Raw genomic sequence first — 13,781 nt, 5'->3', positions numbered from 1 at the left:
TGAGATAGCTCTGGGGTTTTTGTGTGAATCACTAACAGTCTACTTCTGTTTTGCCAACATCTGAAGTTTGTATTTTCCCTATTACTTAACAGTCCTCAGAACAAGTTTATTAATCAGATTAATTTCCTTGACAAGGCAGAAACTGTTATTATAATATATTTAGCTTGGTACATAGTAGACATTTGATAAATGTTTTTGAATTGGTAGGAAAAAATCTTAGTTTTTTCCTTTTTTATGCAGATAATATTGCAAAGACTTAAAGTTGTATGTGAATTTTAAAGAAGAAAACTTCCATATGGAGTTAATAAGTTTTAGTGTATCATTGAAGCAAGTTTAACTTATTGTTGAGAACTAACATGGTTGGATTAATGACCCTGAGATTGCATGAAGTCTTTGATGTGGAATTTTCATGTGACTTTTCTTTTTGGAAGTGTTGGGTGGCATTGCAAAAGTGAGCTGTGTGGTGTAAACATTCTGCAGCCTTATTTTTGGAAGTTTTATACAACAAAACTTGATTAGATAATTTGTCTTAGGCATCCACTTGAGAAGCAGCATATTTCTTTGTAATTCTTTTTTTTAAAAAAAATATTTTATTTATTTATTTGACAGAGAGAGCGTGCACAAGCAAGAGGAGTGGCAGAGAGAGGGAGAAGCTGGTTCCCCCGAGCGGGGGCGGGGGGGGGGGGGCCTCGATCCCAGGACCCTGGGATCATGACCTTACCTGAAGCCAGCTGTTTAACAATTGAGTCACCCAGGTGCCCCCTTTGTAATTCTTTTTTTTTTTTTTAAAAGATTTTATTTATTTGTTTGACAGACAGAGATCACAAGCAGGCAGAGAGGCAGGCAGAGAGAGAGGAAGGGAAGCAGGCTCCCCGCTTAGCAGAGATCCCGATGCGGGCCTCCATCCCAGGACCCCGGGATCATGACCCAAGCTGAAGGCAGAGGCCCTAACCCACTGAGCCACCCAGGCGCCCCCCTTTGTAATTCTTAACATTAAAAATTAATAGACTTTATTTTATAGAATAGTTTTAGATTTGAAGAAGAATTGAGTAGATAGTGGGGTTCTTACATTCCACCCCCCACCCACCCCCCTGGTTTCCCCTCTTAACATTTTGCATTAGTGTGGTACCTGGTACACTTGTTATAATTAGTGTACCAATATGAATGCAGTATTATTAACTAAAGCCCACAGTTTACATTAAGATTTTTTGTGTTTATAGTTCTGTGGATTTTGGCGAATTTGTAATGTCGTGTGTCTGTCATTACAATATCATACAGAATCGTTTCAGCTCTTTAAAAGTTAAATGTGCTTCACCTGTTTATCCTCCTCCCCTCCCCCTGAACCCCTATCTGTCACTGGCCTTTTTACTGTTTCTGTAGTTCTGGCTTTTGCAGAATGTCGTGTAGTTGGAATCATACAGGATGTAGCATTTTCACATTGGCTTCTTTCACTTAGCAGTGTGCATTTTAAAGTTCCCCCGTGTCTTGGCTTGGCTTGAGCACTCATTTCTTTTTGTTGCTGAATAATATTCCATTGTGCAGATATACAACAGTTAATCTGTTTTCACTTATTGGAGGTTATTTTGGTTTCTTTCAGGTTTGGGAAATTACAAATCTGCTAATAAATATATGTAGTTTTTTTTTGTGGACATATTTTTAGCTTAATTGGGTAAATACTTAGGACTGTGATTGTTGGATTCTATGACAAGAGTGTATTCAACTTCGTAAGAAACTGCCAGTCTGTCTTCTTAAAATGGTCCTACCATTTTGCATTTCCCCCAGCAGTGAAGGAGAACTCCTGTTGCTCTGTATCCTCATCAGCATTTATTACTGTTGTTTTTAAGATTTTAGCCATTCTTTTTTTTTTTTTAATTTTATTTATTTATTTGACAGACAGAAATCACAAGTAGGCAGAGAGGCAGGCAGAGAGAGAGGGGGAGGCAGGCTCCCTGTTGAGTAGAGAGCCTGATGGGCTCGATCCCAGGACTCTGAGATCACGACCTGAGCCGAAGGCAGAGGCTTAACCCAGGCGCCACCCAGGCGCCCCGAGATTTTAGCCATTCTCATAGATGTGTGGTGGTATTTCATTTTAGGGTGTTTCTTTGTTTTTTCTCTTTCTTCCTTTTTTTTTTTTTTTTAAATAAAGTGATAGCAAGAGAGTCTTCTTTAACCTGAGACAGTTTCTTAATCTATCTTTGTGTCTCATGGAATTGATACTTTTGAAGACTAGAGGTGAGTTATTTTGTGGAAGTGCCTTCATTTTGTGCCTGCATGGTATTTCCTCAGGTTTAGATCCAAGTTCTGCACTTTTGCAGGGAGGAAAACCATAGAAATAATGTATTTTCAGTCCATTTAATCAGGAGGAACATGGTTTAGTCCCATTATTGACAACGCTAAGCTGAACCACTTGGCTGAGGTGGTGTCTGCTACTTTCTCCATTTTAAGGTTACTTCATGGGAGATACTTTTTTTTTTTTTTTAAGATTTTATTTATTTATTTGACAGAGATCACAAGTAGGCAGAGAGGTAGGCAGAGAGATAGGGAAGGAAGCAGGCTCCCTGCTGAGCAGAGAACCCAATTCGGGGCTCGATCCCAGGACCCTGGGATCATGACCTGAGCCGAAGGCAGAGGCTTTAACCCACTGAGCCACCCAGGCACCCTGTGGGAGATACTATTAAATTTAAATTTATATTTATATATATATTTATACTATTTAAATTTCCTGTGGGGTTTAGAGGTTTTGAGACTGTGATTATGGAAATATCCCTACTATTTCTTAAACTTATACCCACTACTTTTGATTTTGCCTCTTGAATGAATTAATATGATTTTATAAATGATGATTTTCTAGTTCCATCATTACTTTCTTTCTTTTTTTTTTTTTAATTTGTTTGACAGAGATCACGGTTAGGCAGAGAGGCAGGCAGAGAGAGAGAGGAGGAGGAGGCAGGCTCCCTGCCGAGCAAAGAGCCGGATGTGGGGCTCGATCTCAGGATGCTGGGATCACGACCTGAGCCGAAGGCAGAGGCTTTAACCCACTGAGCCACCCAGGCGCCGCCATCATTACTTTCTGTATTTATTGTTGGCTTTGTATTGTAAGGAAGAGCTCTTCCTTTGTGTGTATATTTTCACATTATGATATCATGAATTTTTAGCTTATTCAGTAGATTATAATCCTTTACCATTATTATCTTGGTGCTCAAATTGTATGAGATTTGTCCAGTTGATGATTAACTTTGGTTATGGGTTTTTGTTATTGTTGTTATATGGCATCTACAAAAATATGCTAATTTTTAATGTATTGATGATTTCTTTAGGCTTCTGGATTTTGTGTTATATTTAGGGGAAATTCTTGCCTTAACTCTGACTCCCCACTCTTAATCATCTAAGTCCCATGATTTTCTAACCTTTGCTGCTTGCCTTCTGATCATTCATTCCATTGCTTGGAAGCACCATACTTGGGGAGTGACTGAGAATAGAGGGAAGAAGGTGGAGAGAAGAAAACAGTACGTGTAAGGTTGCTGGTATAGTAAAAAACACAACCATTAAGAATTTAGAAATAAGAAATAAATTTCCACCAACACTTGTGGAAATTTAACCCTTGGAAATGGAAATTCTTAAGTGTCTACACACTTCCCCTTTTCAAGCAGTGTGCTAAATGTATTTAATCTCCTCCTAATGACACAGGACATTAGGAGCATTACTATTTTTTGCTGTGGGTGATACCTCTTGTACCTTCTGAATTAAACAGGATTATTTCTCTTTAGGCGGAATGACTGTAGAGTCTAGACCACTTCTTTTTTTTTTTTGGTAGGCTCCATAGGTAGCATGGAGCCCAGTGCACAACCCTGAGATCAAGACATGAGCTGATATCAAGAGTTGGACACTTAATGGACTGACTCAGCCAGGTGCCCCTAGATCACTTTAATTTTAAGAGTTTCTGTGTTTGCTTTTTATTTTAACTTTTTTATTCTTAATTTACTTTTGTTTGCGAGCCAGTTTTCTGTACTGTCTTGCTGTTGTCAGTACTTTATGGCTTCTAAGAACCTCTCCCTTCTAATATGCTGTGAAGCTGGGAAACCAGATTCAATGCTAGTAAGCTGGGTTTAAATAAGAAAAAATAAAATCGAGTGTGAGGCCCTGGGTGTTTCTCTTAATGAATGGGTGGACTATATATTCTTTGTATCCAGAGACGGGCTTTTCCTGATGTATTGGTGGTAGTGAGGATCTCAAATCATTCAGCCTTTTTTTTTTTTTTTAATTTTTAAAAAAAATTTATTCATTTGAGAGTGAGAGAGAACATGAGACTGGAAGAAGGTCAGAGGGAGAAGCAGACTCCCCGAAGAGCTAGGAGTCCAGTGCAGGACTCGATTCCAGGACTCTGAGCTGAAGGCAGTTGCTTAACCAACTGAGCCACCCAGGCGCCCCCCCCCCTTTTAAAAAAATGAGTTTATTTATTTATTTGTCAGGGGGAGAGAGCACAAGCAGGAAGAGTGGCAGACCGAGGAAGAAGCAGACTCCCCACTGAGCAGGGAGCTTGATGCGGCACTTGATCCCAGCACCCTGGGATCATGACCTGAACTGAAGGCAGCCGCTTAACTGACAGAGCTACCCAGGCGCCTCATGAAAAATATTTAAAAAAAGGGGCGCCTGGGTGGCTCAGTGGGTTAAAAGCCTCTGCCTTCGGCTCAGGTGATGATTCCAGGGTCCTGGGATCGAGCCCCGCATGAGCTCTCTGCGCAGCAGGAAGCCTGCTTCCTCCTCTCTCTCTGCCTGCCTCTCTGCCTGCTTGTGATCTCTCTCTGTGAAATAAATAAATAAAATCTTTAAAAAAAAAAGAAAGAAAAATATTAAAAAAAAATTATTCGTTTGTGAGAAAGAGAGAGAGCGAGCAAGCAAGCATGAGCACAGGGGAGGATCAAAGGGAGAGGGAGAAGTGGACTCCCCACTGAGCAGGGTGTGGGATATATAGGGCTTGATCCCAGGACGCCAGGATCATGACCTGTGCCAGAGGCATATGCTTAACGGTGTGAGCCACCCGGGCTTCCTGAAGTGTTTTAATGTATTGTAGTAGTGATGAGATCTTTTTATTGATTGATTGATTGAATGATTTTATTTTAAGTAAATTTTTATACCCAATGTGGGGCTGGAGCTTACAACCCCGAGATGAGGAGTTGCATGCTCCACCTACTGAGCTAGCCAGGCACCCTGATGATATCTTTGACATAATTTTGACATGAGCATTATATATAATGAGTTATATTTCTGTTTCTAAGTACTAATGACTGGAAATATGTTAAACTTTATATGCCAGGAATTCTGGGATCTTCATGTTGTCCCCTTCTTAAATAGCTGCTAGTGTAGATGGAAGTTTATCTCAGTGTTAATGAACGCCATCACCATTCCCTTCCCCCATCCTTACTTGGGAGCCTAGTTTGCCTGCAGCTGCAATGGTAGGCATCTTTCAGGAAGTGACCTTGGCTTGTATTAATCAAATTCAGAACACACAAAAAAAGCTTCTTGCTAACATGCTGACTTGATGTAAAATTTTATCGCATCCATTTTCTTTCAAAAGGAGGCCATCTTATAAAAAGAAGATACACAGAAGACCCCTCTAATTTAATGTATAAAAGGCGCTTCTGCAAGCCATGTTTTTAAAAAAACTAGGTTTTTAATGTATAGACTTTTTAAAATTGGCAAATATGCATAAATGTCATAAAGGCTTGCGAGTTGTTACTAGAAAATTGTCTTTTTTAGAATTAAAAACATTCAGCATCATGTTTCTTTACTGCTTAACAACTGACATTAAATTGCTTTGGAAACTTTATACACTATGGATTTATTTTGAAGTCTTTTAGCGGTCGTATATTAAGTAAGGCACTTTTGTATATTTGTTATACATTTTTGTATATTGGCACTTTTGTATATTGTATATTTGGGTGTTCAGAAATAACTAGTTTCTTAATTTTGCTGATTTGGATAAGAAAATGGGTACCTTACATGAAACCATTTTCTTAGGTAGTGGTAGTGCCTACAGAGGCTTCTAAATAGAAGTTTAAATTTACGTCAGTAAGACTGCTAAAACTCAACCACCTGGAGTGCTGTGAAGTGTGTAAACCTGGCGATTCACAGACCTGTACCCCTGGGGCTAATAATATGTTTATTAAAAAAACAAAACAAAACTTCAACCACCTTGTATTAACGAGCAGTATTGCTAACTACTGATTTACACATCTGCTTATTTAGGGTTTAATTGATCATTTTGGTAGAGCAGTTAATATAGCTGTTTCACTCTTACCATGTAATGCTTCAAATAAATTTAGTCCTTAAATGTAGAATAATTACGGTGTGTAAAGGTACAGATATTCATTTTACTCTTGCTCAATGTTAAATTTTGAATGTCAGAAATAGTTATTTAATGAATTAGTGTAGATGTTTATTGCATTCTTGGGAGATTTACATGAAATGAATGAATGAATTAGGAAGCAGTTGTGTGTATTGCCAAAGAGTTCCCTCTTGAGTGTATTGTGTAAAAGATCACTCCTTGGTACTGAAGTGTTTGGAAAGGTGAAATATGGGAAAAGAAGCTTAAACCTTAGGAACTGTACCTGCATTTTGGTAGATGTAGAGTACGAAAAGGACAGGTATGTTGCATGTTTATATTAATGATTTGGAGAAGAGGTGGGGAGAATTTATGCAAATAAAAAATAAAAGATAAATACTTAAATGTTTTCATTATCTGAGTTATTTTTAAAGCGTTCACTGGAGACACAACCGACATCTTTTTTTTTCTTTATAAAAATATTTTTTTATTTAGATTCTAGTTCCTTAACAGTGCAATGTTGATTTGACAGCCAGTATCGTCTTTCATGATTTTAAAAATTGTTCTTAGAATTGCAGTCTCTTGGAGATAAATCTTTCTTCTTAACCTGCCTAAAGTTTATTCTTTGTCTTGATTTCGTACTCGCATTAATGATTAGTTTGTTATTACAGGATAAAGAAACAGATTTCAGGGAGAAAGATAATAACTCGATCATTTCTTCCCTCACATTCCTGTTTAAAGCACATGGTCTTAAGTAAAAATTGGCACCTTGAACTTAAAATGTTCTTTGCCACTCCCCACTCCCCTCAAAAAATAGAAAAATGAAAGCCTAACAAAAAAAGGAATACGTGCAGTCCTGGTGGCCAATGAGTTAATGTTCATTTGCAGCCTGAGGGGGTCAGCGTGCAGTCTCTGCTTTCTGATTGGCTGCTAAAAGGTGAAATTGAAACCACTGTAAACTTTTGACCCTGTAGCAATTCTTGTGGAACGCCTTCCACTGGTGGAGCCCAGAGCTTCGCTCAGCTCCCCACCCAATCCTCCCACCCCCTTTCCTGTATTTATTTTGTGTGATCGTGCAGCACTGCATGCAGTTTTTCCAAGAGGGGACGGCGTGTGGTGGGGGGCGGGGGTGTGGTTGGGGGGCGGGGAGAGGGAGGCCGAACAAGCACCAGCAAGCGACTTCCTTGCATGACTGTTTTAGTAACTGTGTTAGTACTAAGTACAGCTCAGCCAAAGATATGGGCCTTGATAATAAACTGGTCTGACAACTGGATTTTTTAGTTTTTTTTCCTTAATATAAAGGTAATTTAAAAAATGCAGAATGGTTATATTTACTGCCATTGTTCATCAGTGGATAGTATTGTTGTGTAAGCCAAGTGTATGGCATAGTTTCCTGGATATTTTGAGTTAAAAATACCTTCCATTTTCAGCAACCTTTATATCCCATTAATATTTCCTATATCTCATGTAATTTTTACACAGATGGCCAACATTTACAAAAGTGTTTTTCTTCTTTGTCTTTTATTATAAAGAAAGTCATTTTAGTTATGATAACCATGGAAAATAATTGTGGAAATTATGTGTACATTTGAATTACATTAATTGTCTTTCTCTCTTTGCTGAAGTAAATAGTTTTGGGTTTGTCTTGCTTTACAGTGACCACATCAGTCCTACGAAAAAGGCAAGGTAGTTCTCTGCTCTCTATTAATATTCTCATTGGACTCTGTGTCTTCAGTTCTGGTCCTTCCTTGTATCCCTGTTGTCTGGTGCCATGTAGTGAATGGATGCTTAGCAGATATTTGCTGAATGAACATAGTTGCATTTTGGCCTTTTGATACCTGCTTCTCCTTTTCTAATTAGTGATAGGTACCCTATTTTGCTCATACTTCTGTAGGCCAGTGCAACACTTGGCTTCTCCTAGGTACACAGGAAGCCTTCAGTTGATTTAAATGTCTCATATAAAGTTCCTTCAAGAAGCTGGACTTCCAAAGCCTAGGTGTTCTGAAAGCAAGGCTTCTGTTTTCACCGCATCATTTAAATTTTTATTTTGATGCTTTATGGAACTAAACATTTATTATAATTTACTAAATGACTCTGAAGAATAAATTAGTATGAATCAGCTTAGTCCTTTCTAGTATATAGCATGAGATAAGTAGTAATACATTGTTAGTTTTTTTAACCCTGTCCTGACTTTACTAGACATGTATATGCTGTAATTTGAAATAATTCCTGCCTTCCCTTGTCAAAAAGATGATGGTGTTTAAAAAAGTTTGTCATCGGGACGCCTGGGTGGCTCAGTTGGTTAAGCGGCTGCCTTTGGCTTAGGTCATGATCCCAGCATCCTGGGATCGAGTCCCACATTGGGCTCCTTGCTGGACAGGGAGCCTGCTTCTCCCTCTGCCTCTGCCTGCCACCTGTCTGCCTGTGTTTGCTCGCTCTCTCTCCCTCTCTCTCTCTGACAAATAAATAAATAAAATCTTAAAAAAAAAAGTTTGTCATCAATATATTACCAATGTACACTTGGGTACCAAATACATTTTTTTTTTAAACCAAATACATTTTTACTTACTATTTACTAAAGCACATGCTAATGGACTAAGTAATAGTAAAAAAATTTTTTTTCTTAATAAAATTTTTTAAGCTAAGTTTACACAGCTCTAAAAAAGTGGCACTTCTAGAAATAATTTTAAATTTCCATAAAATTTTTAATTTACATTTGGTTTTTCCCTTTCAGCTTAGCTACAGATTTGTTGCCGTTGAGTGTTGCAAGTAAAATCTGTTGTTACAGTTTTGGGGGGGGAAACCCAACAACTATATATTTGATAAATAATCTCAGCTGCAGAATAATGTTTCATTTACACCAGTATTATGTAACCCTTACTTTGAAATTGATGGGTAAACTTATTCTGTAGTGTTTTGGAGGTAGGTGGGCAAGAGCTGACTTTTCCCAAAGAGGGTGATTACCCATCTCTACAATTTTTAGGGAACTGAGGAGGGAGTCCCAGGGAACACTACCCACAGCAGCATGGCAGGAACAATGAGTTTAATATGATTAATAGTAGAGTCCTTGCCCCCTTCCATTTTCAGCAGCAGAAGAAAAACATATTCATGATATTTGGTGGCCTCTTTTTGCCCAGTTGGTGTTTCCAAGCATCAGCATTTTATAGTTTGGATTTTCTTCTCTGTCAACTCCCCTCCCCCAGTTTGATTCTTTGTTCTGGCCTCGAGGCACATCTTCTCAGACTAGCTATTAACAGAGCTCAGTTTGATTTTTTTTTCTTCCGCATTAGATTTCTCCTGATGCAGGCTTTGATAATGTGAATCCCACCAGTCACATTTTTCGTAAATTCTAGTGGAAAAATTAACCTCTCACCCGTCTGCATATTTAATATTTTGGGGACATGTCATTTAGTTTTTTTTTAGTGTGATTTTTGTTTGTGTGATGGACTGAAATCCAAATTATGAAAAGGCGTAAGAATATGCTTATTTTTGTTTAAAGGTAAAAAATACAGTCCCAGGAAATCTGCTAGGACTGTTGGCTTTGCAGAATCTTGGTTTTAGATAAGTTAATTGCAGTTTTCTGGGTCCCATACTTTATAGTACTTTTTAATTATTTGTTTTTTAAAGTTCTATTTATTTTTTTTTAGTTATCTTTATGTTCAGCATGGGTCTCAAACTTACAACCTGGAGATCAAGAGTCACATGGTCTTCTGACTGAGCCTGCCAGATACCCTAGTGTATAGTACTTTTTTAGCTTATCTACCCCTTGCAAGGTCCTGGTAGGCAAGCCAGTCATTGGTCTTTGACTTTCTGGGGACCAGTGTGGTCCAGCTCCACACTTTCTGGGAGGGGAAATTTTTGTAGATGACGTTTCTTTGGGATATAGGGAGTTATGGGGTACAGGTTAGCTTGGGTTAGCACTCAGGGTAGCTCTCATCAGCAGTGTAATACTTGTATTAATAGGGGTTCTCTTGCCAGCCTTCCATACTAGGCAGTAGTGCTTGTCTCCTGCTTATGGTACTAGGTACGTTCTGACTCGGATACCTTTTCCTACCCACCTCTCTTGTTCTGTAGGTACTAACCCTACCCAGCAACCTTTGTCCTTCCCCCGTAAAAAGGAGCAACAACAAAAGAATCATTTTTAAAATGAAACTTAAATAAAATAAAATTAAAAAAATAAATTATAAAATAATAAATTAAAACTAGGCCAGAAAACCTTGGGCTTTACAGAAGTTCTGCCTGCTTTCCGCTCGTCACCTTCCTCTAATTAAATAAGATACCGTAAAAGTTCAAGTAATGAAACATTGAATTCATTCATTTATTTAAAAAAGATTTTATTTATTTATTTATTTTTAAAACTTTATTTTATTTTTTCAGTGTTCCAAGATTCATTGTTTATGCACCATACCCAGTGCTCCATGCAATACGTGCCCTCCTTAATACCCACCACCAGGTTCACCCAAACCCCACCCCCTTCCCCTCCAAAATCCTGTTTGTTTTTCAGAGTCCACAGTCTCATGGTTTGTCTCCCCTTCCAGTTTCCCCCAACTCACTTCTCCTGTCCTTCTCCCAATGTCCTCCGTGTTATTCCTTATGCTCCACAAGTAACTGAAACCATATGATAATTGTCTCTCTCTGCTTGATTTATTTCACTCAGCATAATCTCCTCCAGTCCCATCCATGTTGATATAAAAGTTGGATATTCATCCTTTCTGATGGAGGCATAATACTCCATTGCATATATGGACCATATCTTCTTTATCCATTCGTCTATTGAAAGGCATCTTGGCTCTTTTCACAGTTTGGCGACTGTGGCCGTTGCTCTCAGAAAGTGGTCGATTTTCTGTTTCTAGAATTACTGCTCTTCTCTTCAATCTCCTGTTGGATTTGTAGGTGTTCGCAATGGTTTGAGAAGCTATCTAGCTGATCTCCTGCTACCTGATGTCATCTCAGCCTGCTACTTCTCCACCATCTTGACTCCTCCCTTCCAAAAAGATTTTGTTTATTTGACAGACAGAGATCACAAATAGGCAGAGAGGCAGGCGGTGGTGGAGGGTGGAAAGCAGGCTCCCTGCTGAGCAGAGTGCCCGATGTGGGGCTCGATCCCAGGACCCTGAGAACCTGACCTGAGCCGAAGGCAGAGGCTTAACCCACTGAGCCACCCAGGCGCCCTAAACATTGAGTTCATTTAGACACTAAAACTAATGATTGATTGTATTTCTCCAATATTTTATTTGGATATACTTGGACATTCTTTTTTTTAGTATTTTATTTATTTATTTGACAGCACGATCACAAGTAGGCAGAGAGGCAGGCAGAGAGAAGGGGAGGAAGCAGGCTCCCTGCTGAGCAGGGAGCCTGATGCGGAGCTCGATCCTAGGACCCTGAGATCATGATCTGAGCTGAAGGCAGAGGCTTTAACCCACTGAGCCACCCAGGCGCCCCATACTTGGACATTCTTAAGTTAGATGTCAGATTGTTGTTGGTTGACTAATAATAGTTTTAATTGATTTTTTAAAAGATTTTATTTATTTAAGAGAGAGAGAGAAATAGAGCACATGAAGTGGGGGGGGGTGTGGGAAGAGGGAGAGACAGGTTTCCTGGTGAGCAGGTAGCTAGACGTGGGGATTTATCCCAGGACTCTGGGATCACCCTGAGCCGAAGGCAGATGCTTAATGGACTGAGCCACCCAGATGTCCCTTAATTTATTGAGCATTTATGTATCAGGGACTGATAAGTAATTTAAGCATTTGCACCTGATCTTCTCAAGGGCCTTGATAAATCTAAGGCTTAAAGAGGTCTTCAGGTTGGGTACTAGCTAGTAAATAAAAGCTGGGAGTTGAGTCTAGATCATGTGGACTCCAGAGTGTCTGCTCTTTTTTTTTTTTTTAAGATTTTATTTATTTATTTGACAGACAGCGATCACAAGTAGGCAGAGAGGCAGGCAGAGAGAGAGGGAGAAGCAGGCTCCCTGCTCAGAGTGTCTGCTCTTAAACCGCTTGCTAATAAGTAGTCATATTATTGTGGTCTGGAAGATATGTTCCAAGAATCAGCTTCCTTTTGACATGTTATTTATAAGCTAGAGGCTGTATTGTAATTAGAAATAGATACGTTAGTAGATATAATATTTCTTTTTTAGATTTTAATTGCATGGCATTTATACACTACCTGGATTTTTTCTCCTATCCTTTTCTGAACCATGTATGATGAGTTTCCTTACCACCCCTTAATTTTCTCACCTTTAAATTGGGTTTCAGGAATGCAGCAGACCCTTTAGGTAATGCAGCTAGATTGTGGTTGGTTGTTACTAAAAACTCCATGTGGATTGGCCGTGGCTGTGATACGGAACTTGTAAACACACCATTTTTTCTTGTACCCCTCCTTTCCAACAGACCTGCCAGTTCCAGCATGAACTTTAGGGTATAGTTACGGCTGTTTTCTTGATATATAAACACCACTAGAATTAGTGGTAGATTAGATTGTTGCTTTATTGTTATATTTGGAAGTTCATAAGATGAAGGTGAATGTTTTATTGGCTCACCATCTTTGCTGCACCAGAGCCTGCTCCACATTTCCTCAAGTGCAGGAATGCTGTTTATATGTTCATGTATATAATTGCAGATTATTTTTGAAGAACTGCCCCTCCTTTTCCTCTCCCACTTAAAAACATTTCCTTTCTCTTTTTATTATTTAAAGATTTTATTTATTTATTTGACACAGAGAGAGAGCATAAGCAGGGGGAACAGCAGGCAGATGGAGCAGGAGAAGCAGGTTCCCTGACGAGCAGGGAACCTGATGTGGAGCTCCATCCCAGGACCTTAGGATCATGACCTGAGCTGAAGGCAGACGGTTAATCAACTGAGCCCCCCAGGCGCCCTTAGAAATATTTCTTGTTGGTGATCCAAGTGCAGTCTTTCCTAGAGGGGAAGAAAACATCCGTGGCTTTTTCCCTCCTTTCTTCTTCCTTGCTTGTTTGCTTTATCCATTCACCCACCCATCTGGTAGATATTTATCTTTTTGGACTCAGGATTTTAAGCATTAGCTTCTGCCAGGATCGATCTCTCTCTCTCTCTATATATATATATATTTGTGTGTGTGTGTTTTAAGATTTTATTTACCTGAGAGAGAGTGAGCGGGGCGGTGGAAGGGGCAGAGGGAGAGGGGGAAGCAGGCTCCCCACTGAGCAGGGAGCCTGATGCAGGGCTCCATCCCAGGACCCTGAGATCACGACCTGAGCTGAAGGCAGACGCTTAACCGTCGGAGCCACCCAGGTGCCCCTCAATATTGTTTTTAGTTGTTATTTGTTGAGCATTCCTTTTGGACAGGTGGGAACACCCCAATTCACATTACTTATCTGTTTGATTACTTTTCAGGACTTTTGGAGTTGGTTTCCTCAACCGCTGTTTTGTATTATCCATGTTTATCAACGGTGACAGGGTGTATTATATATGCTATACCT

The 13,781-nt window shown here is 39.3% G+C and overlaps 1 protein-coding gene across 1 annotated transcript in view; it reads left to right on the top strand.

The window, feature by feature from the left end:
- The window catches only part of NCOA3 (nuclear receptor coactivator 3), a 139,731-nt gene that overhangs the window by 56,501 nt on the left and 69,449 nt on the right, over window positions 1-13,781 (top strand). The gene's annotated exons all lie outside the window — the stretch shown is intronic.

Source organism: Martes martes (genome assembly GCF_963455335.1).
Source record: "Martes martes genome assembly, chromosome: 9".
Classification (NCBI taxonomy): Eukaryota; Metazoa; Chordata; class Mammalia; order Carnivora; family Mustelidae; genus Martes; species Martes martes.
The sequence above is the reverse complement of the archived record's forward strand: the minus strand, read 5'-3'. Positions and strand labels throughout refer to the sequence as shown.